The sequence below is a fragment of the Mauremys mutica genome, chromosome 5 (genome assembly GCF_020497125.1).
Source record: "Mauremys mutica isolate MM-2020 ecotype Southern chromosome 5, ASM2049712v1, whole genome shotgun sequence".
Taxonomy (NCBI): Eukaryota; Metazoa; Chordata; order Testudines; family Geoemydidae; genus Mauremys; species Mauremys mutica.
Genome location: NC_059076.1, coordinates 140988020 through 141000711, shown reverse-complemented (window position 1 = coordinate 141000711; position 12692 = coordinate 140988020). Strand labels below are relative to the sequence as shown.

At 53.8% G+C, this 12692-nt stretch overlaps 1 protein-coding gene across 1 annotated transcript in view; it reads left to right on the top strand.

Moving 5' to 3' along the window:
- Nucleotides 1-11566: 11566 nt before the first annotated feature.
- Nucleotides 11567-12692, top strand: part of SIGLEC1 (sialic acid binding Ig like lectin 1) — a 51579-nt gene continuing 50453 nt past the window's right edge. Inside the window, exons 1-2 of the mRNA XM_045019674.1 lie at nucleotides 11567-11625; nucleotides 11788-11959. The gene's annotated coding sequence lies outside the window, so the exon portion shown is untranslated. The remainder of the gene's footprint in view (nucleotides 11626-11787; nucleotides 11960-12692) is intronic.

Below are 12692 nucleotides of genomic sequence, written 5' to 3'. Positions count from 1 at the left end.
TTTTGGTTCAGTTTTCACCAAACAGCTTAGCAGCGATCGGACGACGAACGTAGTGAACATCAATGTAACCGGGGTAGGATCGGAGGCTAAAACAGGGAAAGAACAAGTTAAGAATTACTCAGACAAGTCTTCACTGCTCAGGGGCCAGGCCCCAGCTGTCCCTTCAGCTAATTAACCAACGAGCTTGAGCGACGCTTGGTCAGCTCGGCAGCCTCCCAGAGACCGGGATCTGCCCAGCTGCCAGCGCCAGTCGCCTGCCACCCGCAGAGCGGTTACTCACAGCTGAGTATGTCAGGTCCAGGCAGTGTGTAAGCTCTGCCTATGGGCAGCTCTGGCAAAGCATTGCAAGCTTGGTCTGCCCCTCCCACCCCCACTCTCCCAATCCTGGGCTCCCCCCACCCCCAACACCTCTGCAGATGCCCCTCAATCCATCCCACAACCCTCCTGCTCCGAAGACTGCTCCTGTCCTGGAGCCAGGAGAGCTGCCGTCACTTCTGCCCGGGCCTCAAGAGGAAGAGGCTCAAGAACCACTTTTTCTGGGCTGTCAGGACAGGTAGGTTTTGTCTAGGGATCTACCCACTTCCCGTCTCCTCAGCACCCACAGTGGGCAGCAGCGCCAGGCTGTGGTGTGCCGTGGGGTCTATGCCCTGATGGGAAGGCTACAGCCTCTCCTATCAGCTGCAGGTTCGGAGATACAGGTCCATTCCAGAGACACGCAGGTGATGAAAAGCCTTTTGCAATAAGGAGGGAGAAGCAGGGTGGAATTATCCTCCCTGCCTGTGCTGGGCTTGGGATCAGCGCACCAGGGGCCCTGATTTCTCAGCACAACTTTCCCCCAGAGAGTTGCGATTCAGCACGCCCTCCGCTCTCTCCAAAACCGTACTGCATGCAAACCTCCCAGGGTTCCTCTGCCGAGCGCACGGGAGGGCTCCCAGCCATTTGGCTGCCAAGAAAAATATTTACCCACCCTCAGAGCTCTCCAGGCTGCGCTGCCCTTCCCAGCCCCTGCGGGGTGGGGGGTGTGCGTGGCGGGGAGGTCACATTCCTACAGCTTCATTGTGAGTTTCAGCTTTGAAAAGCTCAAAACAAAAGCTTCAGAGCCACCAAGTTCCAGCTGGTTTTGTGTGGAACCCCTGGCGCAGCCCAGGTGAGCTTGGGAATCCCTGGAAAAATAAGATGTGCAGTGACATGGCTTTAAATAGCAAAGCACGTTTAGGGGAAGGAACCTAGAACCGTAGGAATGGAAAGGACCTTGAGAGGTCATCTAGTCCAGCGGCTCTCAACCTTTCCAGCCTGTCCCCCTTTCAGGAGGCTGGTTTGTCTTGTGTAGCCCCAAGTTCCACCTCACTTCAAAACGACTCGCTCACAAAATCAGACATAAAAATACCGAAGTGTCCCAGCGCATCATTGCCGACTTTCGCATTTGTAACCGTATAATTATAAAATAAATCCATTGAAATATAAGTCTTGTACTTACATTTCAGTGTATAGTACATAGAGCAGTATAAACAAGTCATTGTATGAAATTTTAGTTTGTATTGACTTTGCTGGTGCTTTTGATGTAGCCTGTTGTAAAACTAGGCAAATCTCTAGATGAGTTGATGTCCCCCTGGAAGAGCTCTGCCTGCCCCTGTACCTCTTGTTGAGAACCACTGATCTAGTCTAGTTCAGTCTCCTTGTGGCAGGACTAAGCATTATCTAGACCATCCCTGACAGGGGTTTGTCCAACCGGCTCTTAAAAACCTCCAATGAGGGAGATTCCACAACCTCCCTGGGCAATTTATTCCAGTGCTTAACCACCCTGACAGGAAGTTTTTCCTAATGTCCAACCTAAACCTCCCTTGCTGCAATTTAAGGCCATTGCTTCTTGTCCTGTCCTCAGAGGTTAAGAAGAACAATTTTTCACCCTCCTCCTTGTAACAACCTTTTATGTCAATCTGTCTGTCTATATTCACATAATTAGAGTACCGGAGCCCAGAGGCAGAGATGTGGATGCCATGGGGAAGCTGGCTGCTTGGCAATACTTTGTGGGCGTGTGTGTTGTGTGGGAGTCTGCACATCCATGAGGGTGCTTGTGTATGTTCATACACATGAGGGTGGGGGCTGTGTGTAGAGAGGTGAAGGTCCTGAAAAAAAACCCTGCAAATTTGTGGGGGGGGGGGGGGAACAATTTTTTCTGTGTTTTTACAAGGCCCCCCAAAATTGGAAATTTGGGGGGAAGCTGAAAAGAAACTGCTCTGTGAACTATTTTCTCTCCAAATGAGCAATGAAAGAGGAAGAAAAGAAGGAAAAGCTTCGGCTAGGCTGGCATTTCCAAGAATGCTTTTGTAACTGTTTCAGTTATATTAAGCTGGGAACGGGCGTCGGGATGGATCACTGGATGATTCCCTGCTCTGTTCATTCCCTCTGGGGCACCTTGTATTGGTCCCTGTCGGCAGACAGGACACTGGGCTGGATGGGCCTTTGGTCTGACCCAGGCTGGCCGCTCTTATGTTATGTGAGAGGGCTAGTTTTGACTGCAGCTACAGCACTTACTCTGTCTGATGACAAAGCACTGTTAAAGAGTCTGGTGTTGCTACTCAAAAGTTTGGCTATATACCTGCATTTACTGTTGGTCCTTAATAGAGCGCTCTGTTAACTACATTATTCGGATGCTGATTTTCCGAGCTTTTTCTCTAGAAACATGAGTTTCTTCTGTAGCTGCCTGAGAAAGTCAGGTCAGGTCTATTTACACACCATTTCGGAGCCCAAAGGATATAAACATCCATGTTTACAGCAATAGCGATGCTTCTAATTTCAAGATTTAATATTTTTTTCCTATTTGCCAGCAGGCGAAAAAGAGAAAGGCTCCAAAGTACCTTAGTGTGCAGCTGCAGCCCTATCCCTTATTATTCAAATCAACACTACAGAATGTACACTGATTTATTCCAGAAATGTGCCCCCCTGCCCCGCTCCCCCCTCCTTCCTGGGTTACTGGGGAGCAGGCACCGCTCACCTGTGTGCCCAGGCACCTGACGGAGATCCAGAGGATCCCAGTGGCGAAGTTGGATAGGTGGGAATCCTCTAGCCCACCCCCCACCCCCTTTGCCGCAGTCCCTTTACTTTTATAAAGGGAATTAACCTTGGCAGTGCCTCCACCTGGCTGGGCCCTGTACACTGGGGGGAATAAACCTGAGCTGATCTGTGCTATGGGTCTAAATCAAAAGAACCAATCTACAGCCCATGGCCTCTTGGCTGAGCATTCACACGCCTTGACTTAACTTAGAAAAACATGAGAGCAATGAAAATGTCCCAGCCACTTGGAATCAGGAGCGGGCACTTCAGTAAACCAGCCAGTAAAGGCAGTTCACAGCAGTAAATGAAACTTCACCACGGTCCCTTTACACTGTCACCAGCGTCTCTGGAGTTACACCTGAGGACAAGGGAGCGAACAACCAGCCCCAACCAAGCCATCCGCCCCTCTCCCTTCGGCAAGCCACAGGCCGGCCCCACTCCTCTGGCCACCACCAGCAAGTGGCTTGGTAATCACTGACAGCCTGGCCTGCCTTTCCCTCAGCGAGTCGGCTCTGGTGGGCTTCTCCTCTGGAGCTGGAGAACCAAGGGTCAGTCCTCCCAGAGCCCCCTCCTATTGAGCTGGCCTGGGCTTCCCCCGTTTGAACCTTCCTCCAATCCCAACATGCCTTGCAGCTGCAGCAGGGCGGGATGGCTCCAGCCCACAGCCCCTTCCTGTCTAGTGCGGGGTTTGGGCAGCCTGGCACACTCTTTCAGCTGCTTTACGGGATGTCGCTCTCTCCACTGCCAGGAGGGTGGCTGGCTGCTTTAACTAGAGCAGGATAGCGAAAGCAGCAAAGCTTTTCAGAGCAGACAAGGCCAGAGGTAAACAGCAGGGCTGGCCAGGAAGCAAGAATTCTGGGGATCCCCCATCCCTACACTGATCACTGAGCTATTAGTCATTTTCACCTGCCGGAGCTGCTGCACCTTGTATAAATAATTAGCTAGCCACTGGGCAAGGGAAAGAGAATCAGACCAAGCAGGGGGTTGAACGTGGGTCCCCGCAGTCCCTGAGCATGCCCGAGCCACCAGACTAGTGGCCATTCTTCAGGAACCTCTTCTCCCTCACTGTCGTCGACCAGAGACTCCATCCTGGACCTGAGAAACAAAAATTTCATCCAAACCTCTGGGTTTCCATAAAAGTCCCAGTTCTGACGAATCACCTTTTTCCAATGAAAGGACATTCTGCCGAAAAATTCCCGACCAGCCAGAGCCAACTGGGCCCAGACTCTCCGGATTAGACTGTGAGCGCTTTGGGGCGGAGACTGTCTTTTTGCCCTGGGTTTGTACCTAGTAACTAATACTGGGCTCTAATCGTTTTCATCGCTGGTCTGGAAACCACCTTCATTTCTGCTCTGGCCCTTTGAGACAGGGTGGCTGGAAGGGGACACAGCATCCCAGGTGAAGGCGTCCGAGTGGCCTCCAAACAGTGTCGTCGTTATTATTCTCCTTCGCTGTAAGCGATCAGGGCCTCGGGATTTGTGTCCCCCCCGAGAGGAGCCAGGTTTCTAAGCTACCAGTTATTCCCTCTTCAGCAGAGAATTCCCACAGAGGGAGGGGACCAGGTGCATTTCTGCCATGCAGGATGGAAGCTCTGGTTGATCCTTGTTCTTCTCCAGCACAGATCCCCTCCCCTGAATTCCTGAGACGCTCCCCTTATCGCCGCGGAATGCAAACCCTTCCAAAGGCCACCCAGGAATCAGCAGAAAGCAGCCCTTGCCCCGCCACCTTGCCACATCTCCCCACTGCTCTTATTGCAGCAATAGACTGGGAGTCTCCAGTAGCCGTGGTGTCTTCTCCTAAAGGGCTTCATGAATCCTTCTGCATGAACTGTCACGGCACCTCCCGTCTGTTCACAGTACCGGCACCCTGCTGCTTGCCGCGGTATCTGGGCCACTTTCTCCCGGGCTTCCCCAAACCCCAGCTTCCCAGGCTCCGGCGTAGGCAGCGTGCTGCTGGCCACCTTCGACGAAACACAGACACACCGACTCCAGCAGCAGCTAATTCAGCCCAGCCCTCCCCACATAGCATCGCTGGAGCCAGTCTCTTTCTCCTCCAGCCCCTGAGGATCCATGACTCACGGTGGGACCTTAGCCAAGCCAGTGGTAGAACTTGGGTTGTAACTCAGGGCTCTCCGCTCCCTGCTCCAGCCACCGCATCACCACCACAGCCCGCCCACCTTCCCCTGGTACATCTCTGAAGACCTGCCACCAGATGTTGCTCAGACCCAGAATCCAAAGCCCACTGGACAACAGAGAGTCTGCAGCGCATTAAAAAAACCCTGCACAAATATTCATGGGCAACATCGCAAGGCAGCACATGTTTAATGACTGGGCTAGAAATGGCACCAGGGTTTGGTTGTTGGTTTCATCTCAGTGTCTGGTATTTTCCAAGCACTGCAAGTGCGTTACCCTGGTGTAACTAATCACCCTGTTATACCTTCCTCTGCAGCATCGTGTGTGGGGCACTGTCCGAGATGGGCTACTGGAGTAGACGGCCCGTGGGTGTGAGCCAGTCTGGCAATGTCTGCGTTGCCTACTTGCATGAATTTATCACGAGTCTTGCCATATTTGGTGGGATTTTTTTCCTTAAAGCCCCAGCTCCTGGAATCAGGAGAGTTCAATGAAAGCTGAGATTCCCCCGTAAAAGGAAAAATAATTTCCTAGCCCTGCCCGTTGTGGAGCAAAGGTGGAAAATGTGATCCAAGTGCCCCTGAAGGCTCAGAAACCTGAAGGTAAATAAAGAGACCCCCAAACTCTCATTTTTTAAACCTCGTGATTTTAAGCCAGTCTTCTGATTTGTGGGGTGGGGAACGGACTCAGGATTTTGAGCACTTGGGGTTAGCAACTCTGCTATCCTCATTTTACAGATGGAGAAAGAGGCTCATGAGGAAGCAAAGTGAGTTACCCAGGGCTACCTAGCAAGTCAATGGCAGAGGAAGGACCAGCACTCAGGCCTCCCAGATCCAAGCGTGGCGTTCTAGGCCCCAGTCCCGCTCCCCATGCAGCACTGCGCTTGCAGGATCTGCATCAGGAAACCCAACGCCTGGGTTGAGGCCCAGCAGCCCAAGACGAATGGGAGCTTTGCTTCTGGGATTTAGCCACTTGCTGGAATTCCCGCCGCCTTGAATCACAGCTGCCAGTCGGTCTGTTGTGGTGCAGCGGGTGTGGTCCCCCATGTCTGGCAGGCTCTGCCCTGCCGTGTTCATTCCCTGTCCCCAGAACTTCCTCTTTGCAGCTGGAACAGTCCCTCTGGAATGTGCCCAGAGGGCTCTAGGAAGAGGAACCGGGTGCTGCTGAAGCCCGGAGGCCACTCAGGCGAGACTGTGAGCAATTCCAACTACTGTCCTTTCCTTGCGACACAGGCCACCCGACCCCGTAGTGCCCAACGGGTGCTGTCAGCAACGGAGTCGCGGGCAGTCTGGCCCAGTGGTTGGAGCAAGAGTCAGGCCTCAGTCGAAGGGTTAACCGGACTTCAGTCAGCAGGCATAGCGGAGGGTCAGAGCTGAGGACAGAGGTCAGGAAGGAGCTGGGGGCCGGAGCAGGTGCAGGCTGATGCTGGATGGAGCAAGAGCAACGCTAGAGATGGTGGAGGCAGCGACAGGCCCAGGCCCAGCTGCAGGCTAGAGAGCATTGAGCAGCCAGTATCAACCCACTGATTCCTTCAGCCCATCAGGCTGTCTGGTGCAGACAACCAGCCAGCTTCTCTCAGGGCCAGCTGTGCTCGTCGAGGCGCCAGGAGTCTGAGGCTCCTGACAGATGTGTGGGCTGCAGGACATGGCAGCGCGGGCCTGGGGCAGCTGGAGCCTCCAGGCTCGTCACCACGAGCACGAGCAGCCTCTTGGTGATTAAACGGCACAGCCAGCTAGCTGACCGCACCTGCGGTTCGATATCAAGAATGTTCACGAGACTCAGATAACCACGATCAGTGACGTCGCCGACCCCTCCCAGGCAGTGCAGCCTCCCCGTGTCTTTCCTTCACCTGACCCAGGTGTGTTTCCCAAAGGCCCCCTTAAACTAGCCACCAGGTATTTACAAAGCACCGTTTACGTCACTGTCAACGTAACTAGCCGGCTTGTGCCAGCTTTGTCTTCGGTGCCTCCCTGTACTTTCCCATCTTTTGCCTGAATATTAACTTCCAAATGTCCAGGGCAGGAAGGGGTGTTGCTGCCAACCCAGGGGAAATCTTTATCAGCCCTCGTCTTGACAGGTAAAGAGGAACTGGTCACAGAACCAAATATGAACAGTAGCTTAGGTACAAGTTAGGTACAATAGTGTTCACCACAGGCACCAGCTTCCCCTTTCCCCGGGGGGGCTCAACCCCCGCTTAGCCTCACGCCACACCCCACTCCACCCCTTCCCGCAAGCCCCACCCACGCCTGGCCTCTTCCCTCCCAGTTCCTCCCCCTCCCCCAAGTGCACCCCATCTCCACTCCTCCCCCTCCCTCCCAGCACCTACTGCACCCCCAGAGCAGCTGATTGCAGTGGGCTGGAGGGACTGCTGGGGATGGGTGCTAAGCACCCGCTAAAATGGTGTTCGCATCATACACTTAGAGTTCTGTGAGGTGTTTGACTTGGTACCGCATGACATTTTGATGAAAAAACTAGACCAATATAAAGCTAACATGGCCCACAGGAAATGGGTTAAAAGCGGGTCTCAAAATGTCACTGTAAATGGTGAATCATCATTTCGTGGCTGTGCTTCCCGAGGAGTCCTTCCGGGATCCGTTCTTGGCCCTTTGCTAGTTAACATTTTTATCAAGGACCTGGAAAAAAATATAAAATCATCACTGACAGAGTTTGCAGATAACACAAAACCTGGAGGAGTGGTAAATAACGAAGAGGGCCGGTCACTGCTTTCGAGTGATCTGGATCGCTTGGTACATTGGCACCAGCAAACAACACGCATTTTAATATAACTAAATGTAAATGTCTCCATCTGGGACCAAAGACTGACGGCCTCACTTACAGGATGGGGGGCTCGATCCTGCGGAGCAGGGACTGGGAAAGCGTTGGCGGTCATGGCAGATAATGAGCTGAACAGGAGCTGACACTGTGGCCAACAGAGCGAATGAGATCCCTGGATAGATACACAGGACTCTCCAGCAGGAGCAGAGAGGTCCTTTCCCTCTATTTGGCACTGGTGCGACCCCGGCTGGAATCCTGCATCCAGTTCTGGCGCCCACCATTCAAGAAGGACGTTGATAAATCGGAGAGAGTATTCGAAACCGTCCCTTCCACTGATAGACCCAAAGAGCTCAGGCCATTCTGCTCAACCAAAAGGAAGTTAAGGGGTGACCTGATCCAGGGCCGGCTCTAGGCACCAGCCTAGCAAGCAGGTGCCTGGGGCGACAAAGGGGAAACGTGGCCTTAGGGCGGCACTGCGGTCGCACGCCGGCGGCAGCTCCTCCGGCTCCCTCTTTGGTGGCAGCTTTTTTTTTAACTTGGCTGCTTGGGGCGGCCCTGACTTGATCACAGTCAATTAATGGAACCCTTCTGCCAAGTGGATTCAGCGGACGGGTTCAATATCTCGGGGTTCCTTTTCAACAGTACCACACAGAATCAGCTCGAGCCCCCACCCAGTAACCGGGGACATTTACACAGCACCCCGGGCGCCTCGGAGAGGCAACACTTCCCCTCTCGCAAGCACAGAGTCTGAGTGTGGAAAAGAAACTTTGAATGAAAGGAAGGAAGTCAGCTGACATTCATTAGGGAAAATGCCACAAGCAGGATTTATAAACATAAAACTGAGCAGGACGCCCACCTAGGGTGACCCGATGTCCCGATGTTATAGGGACAGTCCCGATTTTTGGGTCTTTTCTTATATAGGTTCCTATTACCCCTCACCCTGTGTCCCAATATTTCACATTTGCTGTCTGGTCACCCTGCGCCCACCCCAGAGTGCGTGGGGCAGAGCTTTCCGCCGCCTGTCCTTGAGTTCCACAACCAGAAGTTCCTTTTCTGTGCCCCTCTCGGCTCCCTCTCCACACCCCGCTCGTAGTGGGTGTCCTGGGTCAGTGCGGTCCCGGGGTTCAGAGGTGCAGCTGTGTGAGTTCCCCTCCCACCGGGGGAGGGAGAGAGGGAGGCACCTTGCTTGTTCTGCCATCCGAGTACTTGCTCTGGCGTCACCGCCCTGCTGACCAGCCGCTGCTCTGCTCCACTCCGCTGGCCGCCCTGCCAGCCGCTGTGCTGCACCCGGTCACCTCCTGCTGCCACCTGCTTCTCCACTGTGACCTCTGGGGGTCCGTCTCTCGCGGTCCCCCCAGCTCTCAGCGATTGTCAGCTCTTAGTGGGGGAACTTTGCTGAAGCAGGCTGGGAGGAAAGGCTGTCCCACACCAGGCAATTTCAGCTCCAGTGAGCACTGAGCAAAACAGGTTAAACCACGCCTGGGACTCTTAGGGCTGGTCTACACTGGGGGGGTGTCGATGTAAGATACGCAGCTTCAGCTACGGGAATAGCTGAAGTCGACGTATCTTATTTTGACTTACCTCCCGTCCTCACGGCGCGGGATCGACGGCCGTGGCTCCTCCATCGACTCCACTTCCGCCGCTCGCCCTGGTGGAGTTCCGGAGTCGAGGGGAGTGCGTTCGGGGATCGATTTATCGTGTCTAGACGAGATGCAATAAATCGATCCGGCGGGTAGTGTGGACGTACCCTTAGGTAGAGCCCACGCCTCCTGGCAGGGACACCTGTCCCTACCCCCTCTTACCCTTCACAGGGGTCTGGCATCCAAGCCCCCTACTCAGCAAATTCATTTCAGTTGAGGGCGGCCCCCTCCATCAGGACCGGCTAAGTGCAGTTCTGCTCCCCTTTACTCATACAATAAGGCGCTTCCCCAGGGTCACTTCCCCCGTTTCATCCCGGGGCTGCTGGCTTTCCTTTGGCGGTTCCTGTTATAAAGGTGCTGTCCCCGCTGAGCCAATGGTCACGCACCGCGGTTGGCTCAGGGCTCGCTGAAACCCCCCGAACCTGCTCACATTGTTCATAGAAGAGGCAGGTGGAAGGGGAGTTCCCGGAGGTGCGGTTACTCACTCTGCCTGTGCAGTACTTGATTTCAAGCCGCTTGATTCGCTCTCTGCGCTGATGGGCGGCCCGGTGGATTCCCAACGCTGCAAGCTCCTGCAAGATTTCTTTGTACACCCAATCATTTCTTGCACTCTTACTGGAGTCAAATGTCTTGCTTGTCTCGCACTCAGATTTACCAGAATTTGGCTGTGTTCCTATGGCCAGGGAGCAGTGCATTAGGGTCGGGCATCTGTCTGTCCGTGGGTATAGCTGACACAGGAAACTGATCAGTGGATTTTCCGGTGAGGGGATCGGCATGGAAAGGAAGAGTTAAATGCACAGCAGCTGTATTTGAACCAAGTGGGCTTGCTTCTGGACTGGTTCCTGGGAATCAAATGGCAAGTTTTGGGGTGGAAGGGCTCAGATACACAGGCCCAGAGGACTGTGGGACATTGGAGGAATTTCTGGACACGAGCAGGCTTGAGCTGCGTTCACACTGCAAAATGACGGGGCTTGTACCCAAGTCTTGATGGTTCTTGGTCCCACAAGAACTTGGGCTTGGACCCAGCCCTCCGGGTGGATCCTAGGATCCGGGTCCTGAAGGTTTGCAGACCCGATTCAGAAAGATTCATGTGTAGATGCTCTGGGGGGCGGGGGGGGGGGCTCAACTCTGAACCCAGGTTTATAATGCGGTGTAGAGACGCCCTCAGGGCTGCTAGACTCCCCGGCAAATGTTCTGCAAGTCCTCAGAGGCCCAGCTGGAGCAGGCAGCAGCTAGGGCACGCCTGAGAGAGCCAGCTCCAGGGGGGGCTGCAGGAGCTGCCGGGCTCCTTGCCATGGAGCTGCTAGGTGAAATTGACATTATTCTTCTGAATCAGGACAAAAGCAAATAAGAAAATACTGAGACTTGAGGGGACCCCAAATCCTGGCGTTTCGGCCAGCTCTCCTCCCGAGCGGCTCAGGTAGAGATTGGCGTTTGGCTGCAGCCTGGCTGTAGTTTGTGGTTCAGGATTGAGAGCCCCTGGAGAATGAAGATTATGAACAGGGATCAAGTTCAGACCCCAGCTGCCCTGAAATCTTGCAAGACAATCATGCAAGACTGCAGCTCAGCTGAGATCGTCCTCCCCCTCCTGCACGGGATGTTGTGCAAACACAGTGTAAGGGACAGTCCCTGCCCCAGAAAGATCACAGTCTCAACAAATGCAGAGGAATGCGGGGAACCACAGGCAGAGACAAATTAAGAGATTTATGCAAGGTCACAGAGCAGAGCAGTAACAGAACCAAAAATGGAACTTGGGTGTTCTGAATGCCAAGCCAGGGCACCGCCCACTAGACCACACTGCCGTCCTAAAGTCAGGAACAGCATCGCTCCTGGCCTCTGCGGTCCTGGGATGCAGCTTCATTCATTATCGTTTAATAAATGAATATCCTAACTCTGGATTTTCACATCAAGCTCTGGAGCCAGCAGCTTCTCCTTTTAATGCTGGTTCAGCACTCCTGGCCCGTGAAGTCAGCTGACTCAGGTTTGATTCACACCCGACGCCAAGCAGAGGAGCTGCCCAAGATGTTGTAAGTTACTTGCTACGGCTTGGGGCTTGAAAAGGGGGATTTCCCAGACACCCACCCTATTTGCACTGGATTTAGAAGTGAAGTGGAGCCATAGAGTCCAGTAGTATGTGGATTTCCTAGGGAATCCCGCAGGAGAAGTTAATGCCAATTCCCCTTCTCCAGGTATGCGAAAACCCAGCCTATTGAAGCTACGCTCTGAGGAGATGGTCATTGTCTGCCAATCAGCTGTTACCAAAGGCCAAGACCAAAGGCCTGAGCTGTATGAAGAGACAGCCGATCTGCCCAGTCTGCCCTGGTTCCGGATCTAAGTCGGATGAATGGGGAAAACCCAGGGGTAGGTTTGGAAGGACTAATACCTGCTATACCCTAGGCTGGGTTTGGGGGTGACCTTGGGGGAGCTTTCTGGCACGTGTGTGGGTTCTTTTATTGTTTCAATATGCTTTCTCTGCAGTGCTTTTACCATACGAACGAATGTGCTTGCTTAGAAGCCGTTGGGCTGTAACTTGCAGCTGTGGGCGATACGCTGAGTATAACCCTCAAAGAGAAAGCAAAGCACAGGCAGCAGTCTGGCTTGCTGGGGATATCACGGCGCAAGGCAGGGAGGTGTTCCGCTTTAAAATACCCGGTCAGAAGGGAGGGAGATGCGGAGCTCCATCCAGGAGAGGTGCCGGCTGGGAACCAGAAGCCGGAAGTGAGTGCCCTTGGTGAACCATGGAGGGGGAATACAGGCGCATCAAAGAGCAAGGAGAAACAACTGCCCCTGACCATGGAGTGACCTGCTACCCCCCAGGAAAGACCATAGGCCCAGGGGATCAGCCCCCACCTCTCTCACCAGGACCCTGTGCTGGGCATGTCATGCTCCTCTCTGACGGAGCCCAACACGCAGAATCATACCATAGGGTTAGAAGGGACCGCCAGGGTCATCTAGTCTAACCCCCATGTCTAATTCGCCCTGCCAAAAAGGCTCCTTGAATTGCAGTGACCAGGTGTATATTGAGCACTCTTCCCTTAGCCGAGTTAGTGCTTAGTAGTTTCCTGGGGCTGCAGCCATGCCGAGAGCTGGGACA